The following is a 13,841-nucleotide window of genomic DNA, read 5'->3' as shown; positions in this document are numbered from 1 at the left end:
GTGTTTGGACTTGGTGTGTACTCTGCCATTTCTTCCATTTCTGCGGAAATGGGAGAAATTCTGGGAGAAAGCTTTTGCAAGCTTATTCTGATTTATTCTAAAAAATGCATCAATTACACACTGCTGTTAATGGTGTGTTGTACTGGTCAGTGTTAGGAGTAAGAGGCAAGGCTCTTTCAATAAAGAAATAAATGTCACCATCATTTTTTCCAGGGCTCTACACATTATGTATTAAATGGGCAAAGAATACAGCATAAGGGGGTGGTTGTGTACCTACCAGTTACTGTAGTGATAATTAAGGGCTCACTTAGACCAGTGGGCCCATGAGTACCAGATCTGGGTATACAGTGTGTGTGACCCATCAGAGTGAAACTGAGACAGGTGTCCTGGCACTTCTTGTCTCTCCATTCATTGCATCATGGTTTCTGCAGGAATAGAGTCTGAATGTGGGGTTCCAAGGGAGCCCCCTACACCCCTGCTTTGCCTGACAGCCTCTGGAAATCTGGAAAGAGCTGTAGTGAAAAGAGCACCTGAGTATTTCTGGCAAGTTTTGGGCATTTGTTTACTTAGGTGGGTGTTTTTTCTCCTTCCATCACAAGTACTAAAAAGATCGGGCCACCCATTTCATGCAGTTTGCCAGCTGTGTCCCTCTCTTGTCTAGCAGAAGCAGAGGGTCATGTTTTTTTTCAAACCCTGCGGTTGTACTTGGAAAGCACTAGCTATGCTGGAGGCACTTCAAGGATGGGAGGTATCAGTGCCCTACTGAGCTTTAGCTGGCTCCTCACAGCCTCCTGCTGATGCTGGATATGAGAGATCACAGGGCAGGCCAGCCTGGTTTTCCACTGACAGTAGGGGCCCTATGGCAGACCCTTGAGCCGCTGGCATATTTAAAGAAGTCAGTTTGAACAAAATCCATAGCTCATGTAGATTGATGTCACATCCTTAACAGGCAGAGTGTTACCATTTCACAGTTTGAAAGAACTATCTTGTAATATCTGTTCATTTATTGCTCTATACTTTGTGCTATTGGTGCCAGCAGAGATGAGAAATGAGGTAAAGCAAAAAATGTGTTCTAGCCCAGTTGTCCCTAAAGTGTATGTGTTACTGTGGCTGCATAGCTGCACTCAGTCATGGGCCTGGCTCTGGAGAGGAATATGCTTTAGTGATACAGACTCTTTTGTCTAGTTCTGCCAAAAGATGGTCTCTTCGGACCTTCTGCTTTTGACTTAGACCTGTTTCTTTCTACTTGTGTGTTCCTTGTCTTCTCCTAAGCCTTATTCTTGCATGTTTTCCTCGCACTTAGAGCTCTCCTATTTCTCCCTGCAGCCACTCTTCCCATCTTAACAATCTGTTGTATGTGTTCACTTTTTGTCCCAAAGGCCTTAAGTTACTTTCCTGTCATTCATTTGACACCTCGTTGTTGCCAGTCTCCCATCCAGCCTTCCAGGTCTGTGCTGCTGCCTCCTTAGCTCTGTGTCCTCCTGTCTCTGCTGAGTTGGGGCCAGTCTCCCCTTCTACCAGCTGCATGTTGGATGGGTCTCAGTTCACCCTGTTCTCATCCAAATATCTCCTGATTTCACTCTCCTTTTTCACCCTTTTTTTTCTCCTTGGATTTTGCCTAGATTGACTGACTCTCGCGGTCTTTCCTCCTTACTCCCTTGCCCTCTTTTATCTTGCTTTTCTCCCCGATTCCCCAGCCAAACTTCCTTGCCTATTCTTATCTATCATCTTGCCCACACATCCCTCAATCCCAGTTTTCCTCCTTTTTCCTTACTTTTCTCCAATTTCCTTACTCTAGTTCCTGTTTTCACAGGAGTACATCTATCTCATTTCAGAAGGCAGTAAAAGCGTCTCTCTGACATAAAGCTTTTTCCTGGGTCTTGTCAAGTCCTGTCTTCAAGGAGTAGAGATACTTGAGCTTCTCAAAGGAAAAGTATGCCAAGACCTTTTAACTTGTGCAGTGAAAAGTGCTTTACTTTGGCTTTATTTTCAGAAACGTATGCACTGTTTTAGTGGAGATACCCAAAATTACATTTAGCATGAAGCTGCATTTTTTTACAATTGAAAATTATCTGGAAAGGGGAAATGGGCCAACAGCTGTAACAGGCAGCACCACTGCTAGCCTCACCCTCCTGTAAGTTATCATCACAAAATGCCAATTTGACTTTGAATATGTTCAAAGTCCTTTTTCACAACATATTGGCAAATGTGTGGTCTTGGAAAGATTTAATATGATCCTGCAAATTTTACAGGGCTCCCAGTAGAGTCAGTTTCCCAAGGAGGAGGTTACACGAGCAGTGAACTGCTGCCTGCCTTGCTGCTTTATAAGAGTTAGTTGAGGAGTGAGAGCCCCACTTAGGAGCTGGGCACAGTTTGTGAGCCCTTTGATGGTAGAACTGCATGTGTGTGTGTGAATCTCCTAATCATCCTTCCTCTAAGACTAGTTCTATATATGTAAATCAAAAAAATAAGACACCTCACAAATTACAGCTGCCTGTATCACCATAGTCTTACCGTTTCATAGAAGGGCCAGACTGGGATGCTGATATCTGGAAGAGGATCGGTGATATGACAGAAAATACACAGCTATTGAAATAGATATTTGAATTTTGAATGGGTAAACTTGTAGAGCAGTTCCACCAGCCTTATACTGGTCAAGGTCTGTCTCTGTCTATCATGTACTTTTTCACAGCAGAGTGACGACATGATCCCCAGGTAGTTAATAATAATTCTTTCATCCTGGGGAAAAAAGTGAAAGGAAAAATGAGCTACATAAGATTTGCCTGTGACATTTAAAGTCCAAATTGGACTTTATCTGAGTAATTTATCTTGGAGTATTTGCAGGAGGGAGTGTAGGAGAATATGAATGAGGGCATCTTAGTTATGTCTGTGCTTTCTGATAGCTGAAGAGAATTTTTGGTGGCTCCATGTGGCTGGAAGGTCTGTCTGTGTGATCTCTTCTCCAGCAGATGGAAGATAACATTAAGAGGACTACTTTAATTATCGAAGCATGGGAATTACGCCAGGGGAGTATCCCCCTGAGACACCACTTCCTTTCAGAGTGACAGGTGATGTGTTTCTGGGATGTTAGAGAGAACTCATTTCCCCCTGCTGCAGTGAACACGTGTACATCACATTTTCTCTGGCAGTATTGAGCCTGTCCACAATCTGTATCTGTTGCTGGTGAGGAAAGAAATGAAAATACATTGTATCCTTGTAGAGAACATAACAAGTACAAAGGGACTGAAGGAAGAGAGTGTGTTTTTCAATTTTATTTCTTTCACAATCTGCTTAGGTTCTTCGAGTCCCTATGAATTACTTTTTGAAACGTGTAAAAGATGATTAGATTGACATAAATTGAAAAATTCCTGCATGGAGAGATTCTTTCTCAGAGCATTTAGCAATTTTTATTTCCCACTGCTGTTACATATCTGCTTGCGCAGGTGTTTGTGCAACTTCACGCCTCCGTCAAGACTTCTCTTTGCAACGTGCTGTGTTGCATGCGAACCTACCAACATGTCCTGCATCGAGGCCTTCCTTTAACTCCAATGAATTGCATTCAATATATTCTTGTGAGTATCAGGAGTTAACTAATGGAGGCACAGACAGCCTTCGGCGAATTGCTTACAGCTTGGGCGTGTCACTTCTGTGTGTCTCTCAGGAGGCAGCTCTGAGTGTCAGCCCTTGCTTGGAGGGAGGATGAGAAAGGGCTGTGCGCCCATGGGAGTTGTGATTCAGCAGGGTGTCCTATGGTACCTGGGGAAATGTGGCCTGGGGAAGGCAGTGTCTGCCCTTTTCTGCACTGGGGCATGTTCTGGTCCATAGGAGGAGCAGCCACCTGCTGCATGGCACTTTCAGGAGATTGCTGTGTTTCCAGGAGGCAAGACTGGAGCACTATGTTTATTCTTCAGCCTCTGCTTGTTTTTCAGCTGCTTTTCCCCACAGCTGCACATCACAGAATCACTTGAAATACAGCTTTTCCACCAGCTGTTTGCTGGTGAAAAGGCTGGAAGGAGTGTGCCATGAGGAGCAGCTAAGGACTTTGGGTTTGTCTAGTTTGGAGAAAAGGAGGCTGCGGGGCAACCTCACTGTTCTCTACAACTTTCTGAGCAGGGGAAGTGGAGAAGGAGGTGGGACTTCTTCTACCTGGTGTTCAGTTATAGGATGCATGGGAAATGGTTCAAAGCTGTGTCAAGGGAGGATCAGACTAGATATAGGAAGCATTTCTTTACCAAGAGGGTGGTCAAAGACTGGAACAGGCTTCCTAGAGAGGAGGTTGGTGCCCCAGGCCTGTCAGTGTCTAGGAGACACTTGGTCAATGCCCTTAACTTTTAGTCAGCCCTGAACTGGTCAGGTAGATGGACTTTGTGATCGTTGTAGGTCCTTTCAATTGAAATATTCAGTTCTGTTCGAATATTTTAAAGTCTGGACACTGGAGTGGAATTCACCTGTGCTAATGATACACAGCAGACCATGAGGTTAGCAAAAACCATGCCCGAGACCATACTTACCTCAGTCACCACTCCTTTTGCTCTGAAGGAGGTTATTTGAGCCCTTTCCTACATGTAAGAAATACATTTCCTAACCTATCCATGCTTATCAATGCAGATCAGGGTAGACAGTTTGTGTCTTAAGTCACACCCTCCATCCAAATTCATAAAGATGTTTAGAGATCTTCTTCTTGATAAAAAATACTCAGGTAGGTTGTCTCACTGTCCATCGGTGTGGATCACTGTGTATGAACTTGCCTCTTTTCCCACATAACCACTGTAGCCTCACTGGTGGCATTAACTTATGTTTGTACAAGCAGTCTGTGCTTTGTTCCTCAGAAGCCTGGGGCAGATCAGGAACAGTCAGGTTTTTGGGCTGGGTTTCTGAAATGAGGTGAAGAACTACTTTCTGTGGAGCCTCCCTGCATAATTCACAGGTACATCTTGATATCCACCCAGTTACAACCTGTATCACTACTACTTGCTCGATCCTGTTTTCCAGGATGAACTTTTAATCTTAGCTCACATCATACCTTCCGGAAATGCTGTTATAGTAATGCCATTGCTGGTTTTTGCTGTCTTTTGGTGTTTACCAGCACCGAACAGTAGAGGTGGGACACCATAAACTGTTGAAGTTCTGAGTGTCAAACCTCAAGATCCTGTTACAAAAAAGTTAAGACAGTAGACAGGTTACTCTACAAGATATGATTAAGATGAACATGTTTATTATTTCCTAAATATTTTCTCTGTTTTATTTTAGTATTTATGAAACTTTTCCTGAGTTAAGTAACTTCTGTAAATTTACTTTTCTATTAATACCCTAATATAGCTGTGTGTAATTGGCATGTGGTTAATACATTTAATGGAGTTTCAGTCTTGAATGTGACTCCTTTAGCACACTTTCTGACTTTTTTCTGTTTGCTATTCATGTTGGCCACCTGAGACACTTTGATTTTTTTTTTTTTTTTGGCATAACATTAATTTTTGTTTCATAGTTGTTAGCATTATTATTTTATCAAATAACCTGATAAATTGGTACAGCAAGACTGCAGCAGCAGTCAAAGCACTGATGCTTTCTAATGGTGCACTTTACCTCTGCTTTATTATTGCTGCCCATTTCATTATTTGCAAGTTGATTACAGCTGCATTTCTCAGGGGCTATGAAATATTCAGCAGCCTGGACTAGCTGGGGGAGAATTGCAGTCTTTGCAGCTGAACACCTGCCCTCAAAGGCAAAGAAAAACCAAAAAGTTCTTGTGTTTAAAAGTGATGGGGAAATTCCTTCTTTTCTTTAGCTTTCCCACAGTACTGACTATAGGTAGCTAATTAAAAATTGCCACTTTACTTATGCTTGTTATTGGATGGACGGGAAGAATAAGAATAAATATACGACTACTGCATTTCTGCCATATTTGCCTGGCCACAGCAGAGAAGGGAAACAAATCTTGGTATAATTGGTTGCCTGTGTGTCAGCGTGAGGTAGTTGACATTCAGGGTGGGGTTGGGGAAAAAAAGCCCTCTGTGTTAAGGGCAAACATGAACACTACTGGTTATGTTCTCACACTGTATCTCTCTGGGGACTTGCCAGCAATGATTGACTGAAATGTGCAATATTTTACCAAGTAGGAAACAGATAAGATTTTTATAAACAGGATACTTCATCTTTAAAGTAAAGAAACAATTGCTTTGACCTTGTCACTGAATGAGTAAGGCCAGCATTGTGATAATTGGGAATGTAGCTAAGCAACAGTTCTCCAGGAGCAGGCACTGCTTTATTTTTAGTAGAGTACACCAGTAAGGTGAGGGGGTGGGACAAACACACATGAGTATGAATGAGTAAAACAACTGGTTAATGATTACTAAAAAGAAAAAGAAATTCTTCGTGCACCAAGTTTGAGTTGTAATATGTGCTTATACCGATTTTAATTTGGATTTACATCAAAAGAAAGTAATTGAATCAATATATCCTTCTGTGGTCTGAAAAAGCAGATAGCCTGACAGTATCTCTGATTTCTTAAGCTGTTTTAGTAACTTGAGTCTCTTCTGAAAATTAATGGTGTAGAAGAAATGGCATGTTCCTTCGGAAACAGTCTATTTTATATCTTTTTCTCCTTACTTTGATGTTAATTATGTTTCCTAATCTTACAGGTTAGTATTGCAGAGCCTAATTTATTTATTGCTCTAACTTCGGTTTAAACTATTCTTAAATACCTTAGTGAGCTAGTCCCCTACAAAGTTAACAGTGTAAGACCCTTTAAATCTGAAATAAACGTCCAAGGAATGGAACGTACTTTTCTTCTAGCTAAGTCAATTTTACAAACCAAGTTAGTTAATTTTTCATGTAGGCAGTGGGGAAAAAACAAATTCCAAAGTTAGTCATTTTTATTATGTAGGCATTGCAGGACAAATTGCCACCATATGGCCCCTCTGTTATCCCGTAAACAAAAGTATGTGTTCCAAGCCTGGTGCCAAGGGAAAATCTGCAACCACTTTACCTCTCTCTGTTTCTGGTGAATCTCTCATCACTGACCTGGATGCCCTTTCTTTAGATATTAAACCAATTCAATTGCTGAGTGACAATGAGTTTCTACTTATCAAACCCAAGCAGTTACAGAAATCTCTCTAAAGATACTGTCACTGTATGAGTATAAACTACCCCAACTTTACATACAGGAGCCTTTAATTCTGATTTGGTCTATGAAATCTGTATTAGTGGCAACATTGCATAGGTGAGAAAGTAGAAATGTCCTAATTCGCAGCCTAATTGTATCAGATCTTTAAAAGCCAAAAGACAAAAATAATAAAACGGAATTTGAAGACTGTATTAGTTACTCTTGGGTATTTTAAATATAGTAAGAAAACCTTTTCCTAAGGTGCTTTTCTCTGGATATGATTTTAAATTTGATGAACCAGAGAATGTAAGGTATATTGTCATATTCTTAGAGTGTGGCATAATTGTATTTGGACTTGTGAATATTTTTTTGAATTTTATTTTCTGCCTAGGTGGAAACGTTTGTCAATACTGTATCTCACTTGAACATCAAGCCCTACAGAGACTACAAGGTAATTGTTTCTGCAACTGCTTTCTGTTTCCTGTGGTGGTCAGCTTGGCTTTAACTCATTTTCTGAAGGCCCCTGTAATTTATGAAGGTGCCAGCGCTAAGCAACTGAACTGGTTAGCAGGAATGTTACAAGTAGCTTTTACAGAAACTGTTGCTTACAGCTTCTGATCCATGGTGGGCTGTGTGAGATTGCCAGCGTGTGTGTATAAAATAAAGATGTGATACATTTTGAAAATGCACTTCTTGTTTTTGTGTGTTAAGAAGCAGCAGTACCAGTCCCAGCTGAAAGGTAAAATCTGCTGAATATGGGCTTGTGTGTGGTCATTCAGAAAGTTGTTCCGTACCCATCAGCATCCAGACTTCTAGCTGGTTTTCTTCCTGGAGCTGTGTGAGAGGCATCACGTGTCCTTTCAGTGCTGACACAGGCTTTCCTGCCCCAGGAAGGCAGCTTTGGTCAGTGTAAATGTTTTAGTCAAGCAAAGCGATGACCACCTCATCAGAAATCAGTCTTAGCTCGCTTTGCCAAGTTGATAAAAGCTGTTTCTGCTGTTGCAGTTGTGGTAAATGCTGCAGATCTATACATCAATTTGATTGTCTCAAAGCCTGTTTGAAAGCATAGCAATGAGGTCACCATGGGTGTGGACAGCAACTGAACAAAATAGACTGCTGGGGGTTCGTATTTCATGCTCAAGTGACAAAGCTCTCCCACTGCGCTGGGTGCAGAAAAGAATATTGTGGTTAGGAAGTTGGTGTGGGCATGCAGAGCAGAGTTGGTACCTCTGCATGGAGACCAACCTTCAGTAGGCAGGCTGGTGCTGCTTACATTCATTACTGGAGGTCTGATGAGATTTGAGCAACACCAGGTTTATATTGGGTTGCCTCTTAAATAATGTTTCGCAGCACCTGCCAAAGGGTAAATTTCAAGCACTGAAGTTAATTTTAATTTCAAGTGTCCCAGCCCTTGCTGGGTGGCTGTTACTAGTACGTGACGGTATGGTACCAGACTGGACTTGACTTGATTGTATGTAATGCACACAATTTGTGCCTGAGTTGAGAAATACTGGGAAGATTTCAAGTCCCTTTCTTAGTGCAGTAAGAGCCTTGAAACATTACAAGGAATCAGTGCTTTGCTACTGCATATCAAGTAGGTGGTCTTTACTTACTGCATATTGGTACTATTGCAAACAAAACCTTTCAGGGTAACCCCACAGTGCTAACTGACCTGCTGCATGTTCCTAGCTTTTCCTAAAGGAAAGTTGGATTGTCAGACAAGCTTAACTTTTTTAACCCTAGACAAGTTTAACTTCTCTTTTGCAAAATGGAGTGCACTTCTCTGATAATATACTTGGTTACCACAGCTTGTCTGACCAGGTACCTCCTAAGCTACAGGGACTGGTTGTATGACTTTGTGTGAATACTCTCCCTCTCTGTCTCTTTTTGTTACCTCTACATAGGACAGAAATGCTTCAGTCCCAGATTTTGAGCTCATGAGAAAGGCATAAATAAATACAACATAAGTATGATTCATAGAATCATTGCTTCTTGGAAATAGTTGTCTTTAAAATGAACATAGAAATCCATGAGCGTGTATAGACACCTTAGAGATGAAATTAATGTAAAATCAATTTATTACCACTCATGCTTCTGGTGTCTTACGTTGTGGAAGCTAGAGGTCTGTGATAGTTGTCTTTAAATCTGTCAAAGATTAAGCATTTTACTTCTGAACTCTCATTTTCTGTGAAAGATACTCAGATCAGGAAATGAAACATCTGAAAGTTGAGGGTTTTCTCTCTCTCTTCTCTGTTGAGTAGCTCATCATTTTGGAAATTCTGTTTGCAATAAAAATGTGTTGATGACTCTGAAGCATGTCTGACGGACCTGCATAATCTCAACGCTTGCACAGGAAATCAGAACTTGTGAACAGATATTATGATGCCATAATATCCTCCATCAACATTAGACAGCAACACAGTGCTGTCTGAGGGCAACTGTAGGTCCAGAGCATTATCATTTCAGTTAAAAACTGGGAACCTTAGAGCTGGGAAAAAAAAAAAAAAAGGTTTATTCTAGGGTCTTTCCGAAATCTGGATGTACTTCTCTGATTAATAGTACAGCCCAGAAACAGCTGTTTGGCTGTGAGCGAGGCTGGAAGGTGAGGACAGGATCTTTTTTCAACCAGTTGTGTTGGTGGTGAAATAGTATCAATCTTCAGCCTGGCAGATTTTGGGCTGTGTTAAGAAAGCAAGTGACCCCTCCATGGATCACTTGATGGGTGTGGTTTGGAGTACCTTCAGATGGAGGTGGAGAAGGCAAGTGTGACAGGTGATAAAGGAGGTCGCTGAACTCAGGACTTTGTTCAGCCAGTCAGGAACCACATCTCCAGGCACTGCACACACAGACAGGTGTGGTGTTTCACTGAGAGGTTCCTCCCTGAGGTTTTCTCCTCTGTGGCTTTCAAAGGCAACATCGAGAGGTTACAGCCAGTGTCAGTTTTAGGAAGCGTAATTATTAATTTAAATAGCATTGAAAGGATAAGAAAGTGCAAGTCGAGTGGTCATGTTTCAGGTGTCCAAGGTCAAGTGGTCCTGTCTCCTGGGGCTGGCAGAAATACATGTTGTGCAGTCATTTTTGTAGAAGCACAGGAATGGTATCTAGCACAGACACCCTGTGGTAGGTGGGGTGAGGGACATGTGATGGGTGAAGAGCAGGGTGGGGGTCTCTTGGGTAGGTCTCCGTAGCAGGACAGCAGAGGTGTTCTCAGGTCATCCCCCTGTAACTTGCATCTTGCAAAGACCATGCAGGACTGTTTGTTTCATGTGTGTGGTGGCACAGCTTGACATCACACTGGACTGCCCATGTTCCCAGTGTCTCTGCTCTGGGTTGTCTGGCCTGGTGTTGGCATGGCAGAGATGCAAGGCCAGTGGCTGAAGGAGAGCATGTGAGCCAGGTGCTAGCTGGAGAGGACTTGCTGGCATGGGAGCGCTGCCAGGGACCTGGCTGTGCCCCTCACCAAAAAGGCAGCAAGAAGGGATGAAGGGGTGCTTCTCTCAGAGCGACTTTGCACAGGATACATGGTTTAGTGCTTACAGCTGACAGCTTGCCTCTGTTGGAAATCACTGTTCTGCTTTCAGTTTCCTTTCTGGCTGTTTTGCTGCAAGCACCGGGGATTGGGGTTTGTAGGTATTCATAATCAATAGAAATCCGTACAAGCTTCAGCCTGAGGCTTCTCCTTTTTGCCTGTGTGGGTTTTGAGGAGTGGTTGTGAGGGTTTTTTTGTTTGTCAATGGGCTTTTTTTAGGTTGAGTTTGTTGGGGGGATTTTGTTTGCTCTTTTTTTTTTTTTTTTTTTTTTGGTCTTAGAAGTCCCCTCTTCTTGTCTTTATCATTTCACTTTCTCTGAGTTGGCAAAAGCATTTTCTATCAATGCTGGTGTTAATGGGCTCCACCATGTTTGCTGGTGTGAGCTTCAAGATACCTTGTAGCTCCGCCACCATCAGCAGTAGCATCTGCAGGTCTGCAGGTTTCTTTGCCTGGCATGTCAGGTTTTCCCTTTGCTTTCTTTAGGCTGCCCTTCCAGATGGCCGGCTCTCCTGCAGGAGTAAGCACCCCCAGGCAAGGGCACTCAGCTGCAGCTCCTCAGTCTGAAAGGGTCATAAATACATGAAGTTTGTGCTTTTCATTATACTGAATTTAACAGGAGGAGCCACCTTGTCAGCAAGCTCCCATGGGGAGGATTTGCACTAAAAGGTCTGCCTAACAGCAGGGGACTGAAAAAACCCCCTTTGAGAGCAATGTCTCTGAGCTGAATGTTGGTGGCTCGGAGTCAGGGATCTCAGAGGTCATCCGTGGGTCTGACTGCAGCTTGCTAGTTTGTCTTTACCTCTTTGCTTTCTCTCTTTGCCTGGCCATGCTGCTGAACCTGGAGTGCCTGTGGCTTTCATGAGGGCTCCTAGGAGCACTGGCAGCTTGCCCCTTGTCCCAGAATAACCTGTCCATCTCCTCATTGCTTTCCAGCATGAGATCTATGTTTTCAAGGAACACGGTGGGAAGGCAACATTTTTGAACAGGCGGTGATGGAGACTTCAGCCCTGCTGGCCATCAGTGAACTGGGAGGGGGGGGGATGTGCTGAGGGCGGGTGATGTGCTGTCAGCAGGGGCTGAGTGCTGCTGCCTGGCGCAGCCTGAGCTTTCCTGGTGCTGAAGAACACATGGAAGGAAGGAGGTGTACGAGTCAAGCTTGTTCACCTTCAATAAGCTGTGGGAGAGCAAGTGAGCAGCGGTTCCTACAATGCTGCTTGCTGTATGGTACAATTAACATAACCAGCCCCTCTTGGGCATAATACAAAGGAATTTAAGAACTGCCCCGTGGCAGGAGTTAGGCCTGTTTATTTAGACAGGTCCTGTAGAAGTGGAGCGATTCAAATACTCCTGTGACGGGTTTGCATCTGGGCATGGTGGGCGGCTGAACCAGGAACTGCGCCGACTGCAAAAATAGGCTTACGTTGCAGGAACGACTAAGACGATTACAGAGCTGCATGAATGATTAATTTACCCTGCTTTTGTTTCACTTTTGATCCCGGGTCCTCTGGGGGAAAAAAAAAAAAAGGCGACTTTGGAAGATGTTTTTAAAATAACAAACAATTCAGTTGTAATAACAGCTTTACTACACAGATGTGCACCAGCACCACTCTAAGAGGAACAGAATAAAAAATCACTTGCTACATTTCTCTGTAGCATGAATATTTGAAATTTGTAGACAAATAATCACCAAATACTTTGCAATCAGAACATTTATTCACATTTTAGGAGATTAATGTTATTAATCTTCAAATAGGATACACGGTTATATAGTGCTAGTGCTTTCTTAATAACCCTCTTTTAAGCTCAGTGTAGAAAGAATTTGTTTTGTTATTAAAATTACTCCACATATTTGAGACAGACTTCAGCTGAACAACTGCCTAATACGTGCTAGACACATATTGATTTTTTTGTCTTAGCCCAACATTTCCCCTGAGCATCATATTATTTATTCATAAAGCAGAAATGATGTCTGACAGGCATTTAGAGGGGTGTAGAGCTATAGTCCAGAAACAATGTGAAAAGCTTTGCAAGGACCCCAAGAAATCAATGTGCTGATGCTAAAGAGCAGCCTTTTCATTCTGAGCACATATTCTTGCAATCATTTAGTGTGGAACAGGAAATTTAAATAACAAATAGTTACTATTAAAACTGCAGGCCTAAATTTTCATTCATCTTTATTCCAATTATCCGAGCCAAGGTGGAAGTAGGCACTGAAGGCAGCTCGCCAAGCCCAGACACCTCTTAGCCACAACACAGGCTTGCTGCTCTAGCCCTGGTTTGCACATTTGTATGTAAATTTCTGTTGGAAGTAAGATATTTCCATCAATAAAGATTTAGAACCCCAACATTGTTCAGAGAGCCAAGACATTCCTAAAATGTGCATGATTCATTGCCACTTACTCTAATTGAGTGTTAGACTGATGTCTGTACAGCAGAGTAAAATAATAAATAGCTGGTATTTTTAGAATGTGAGTTGAAATATTTTGATAAGTTAGTCATTGTGACAGACCTGTTTGAAAAAAAAATCAGGCCAAATGAGATTTGTTCTGGTTTTGTTCATTCAAAACTAGATCACAGCATACTATCAAGCAGTATTTGCTGGTGAAAGATATATTTCATTTCCAGTAATGTTTTTTCTACTAAAAAAAAATCAAATGATCAGGTAATCTTAGGAAAATTTTCAACTGACCTTATACCTCTCTCAATAAGATAAATAACTACTGAAGTATTATATTTGAAGTGTGATGAACATCTAAACATGTGGTCCAGTCAGGCCACTATGGAATTTGTTTCTTGTTCTTTAAAACACAGATAATGCAGTCAAAAAATAGCCTGTCATCGTGTAATTAAATATTTCATCTTTATGTATAAGCACAAGGGAGCCAAACTAAATTTGTTCTGGCATTTCTTGACTTTCTAGGACTTGACTTTGAACCTTTTTCTTCTTTGATATATATTGAATGGGGAATTTCAAAATTTGCTTTGCATATTTTGAGGGGGGAGGGGAAATGTAAGAAAATTAATTTCTGTTCTATAGACATGACAATTGTTGTCTTTCTCTTGGTTAATAAGAAGGTTGTGTTAGTTACAGTGAAACCAGGTCACTCATTAACCTTTGGAAGCTAAGAAGTTCACATGTATTCCTTAAACTGGTCTGCAGAACACCTTATAGTTGTTTTCCCTAGGGAAGGCTTTTACCTCTTCAGTCA

The 13,841-nt window shown here is 42.0% G+C and overlaps 1 protein-coding gene across 4 annotated transcripts in view; it reads left to right on the top strand.

Moving 5' to 3' along the window:
* PAG1 (phosphoprotein membrane anchor with glycosphingolipid microdomains 1) overlaps positions 1 to 13,841 on the top strand; it is a 113,480-nt gene that overhangs the window by 17,977 nt on the left and 81,662 nt on the right. For 2 of the 4 annotated variants that reach the window (XM_042036412.1, XM_042036410.1), the window contains exon 2: positions 7,494 to 7,553. The exons of the other annotated variants lie outside the window; for them this stretch is intronic. The gene's annotated coding sequence lies outside the window, so the exon portion shown is untranslated. The remainder of the gene's footprint in view (positions 1 to 7,493; positions 7,554 to 13,841) is intronic. 4 annotated transcript variants of the gene reach the window in all.

The sequence above is a fragment of the Corvus kubaryi genome, unplaced genomic scaffold, assembly GCF_017639235.1.
Source record: "Corvus kubaryi isolate FWS band 111438036 unplaced genomic scaffold, C.kubaryi_AGA036_p1.0 37385, whole genome shotgun sequence".
Classification (NCBI taxonomy): domain Eukaryota; kingdom Metazoa; phylum Chordata; class Aves; order Passeriformes; family Corvidae; genus Corvus; species Corvus kubaryi.
This window is presented reverse-complemented; position numbering and strand designations above follow the sequence as displayed.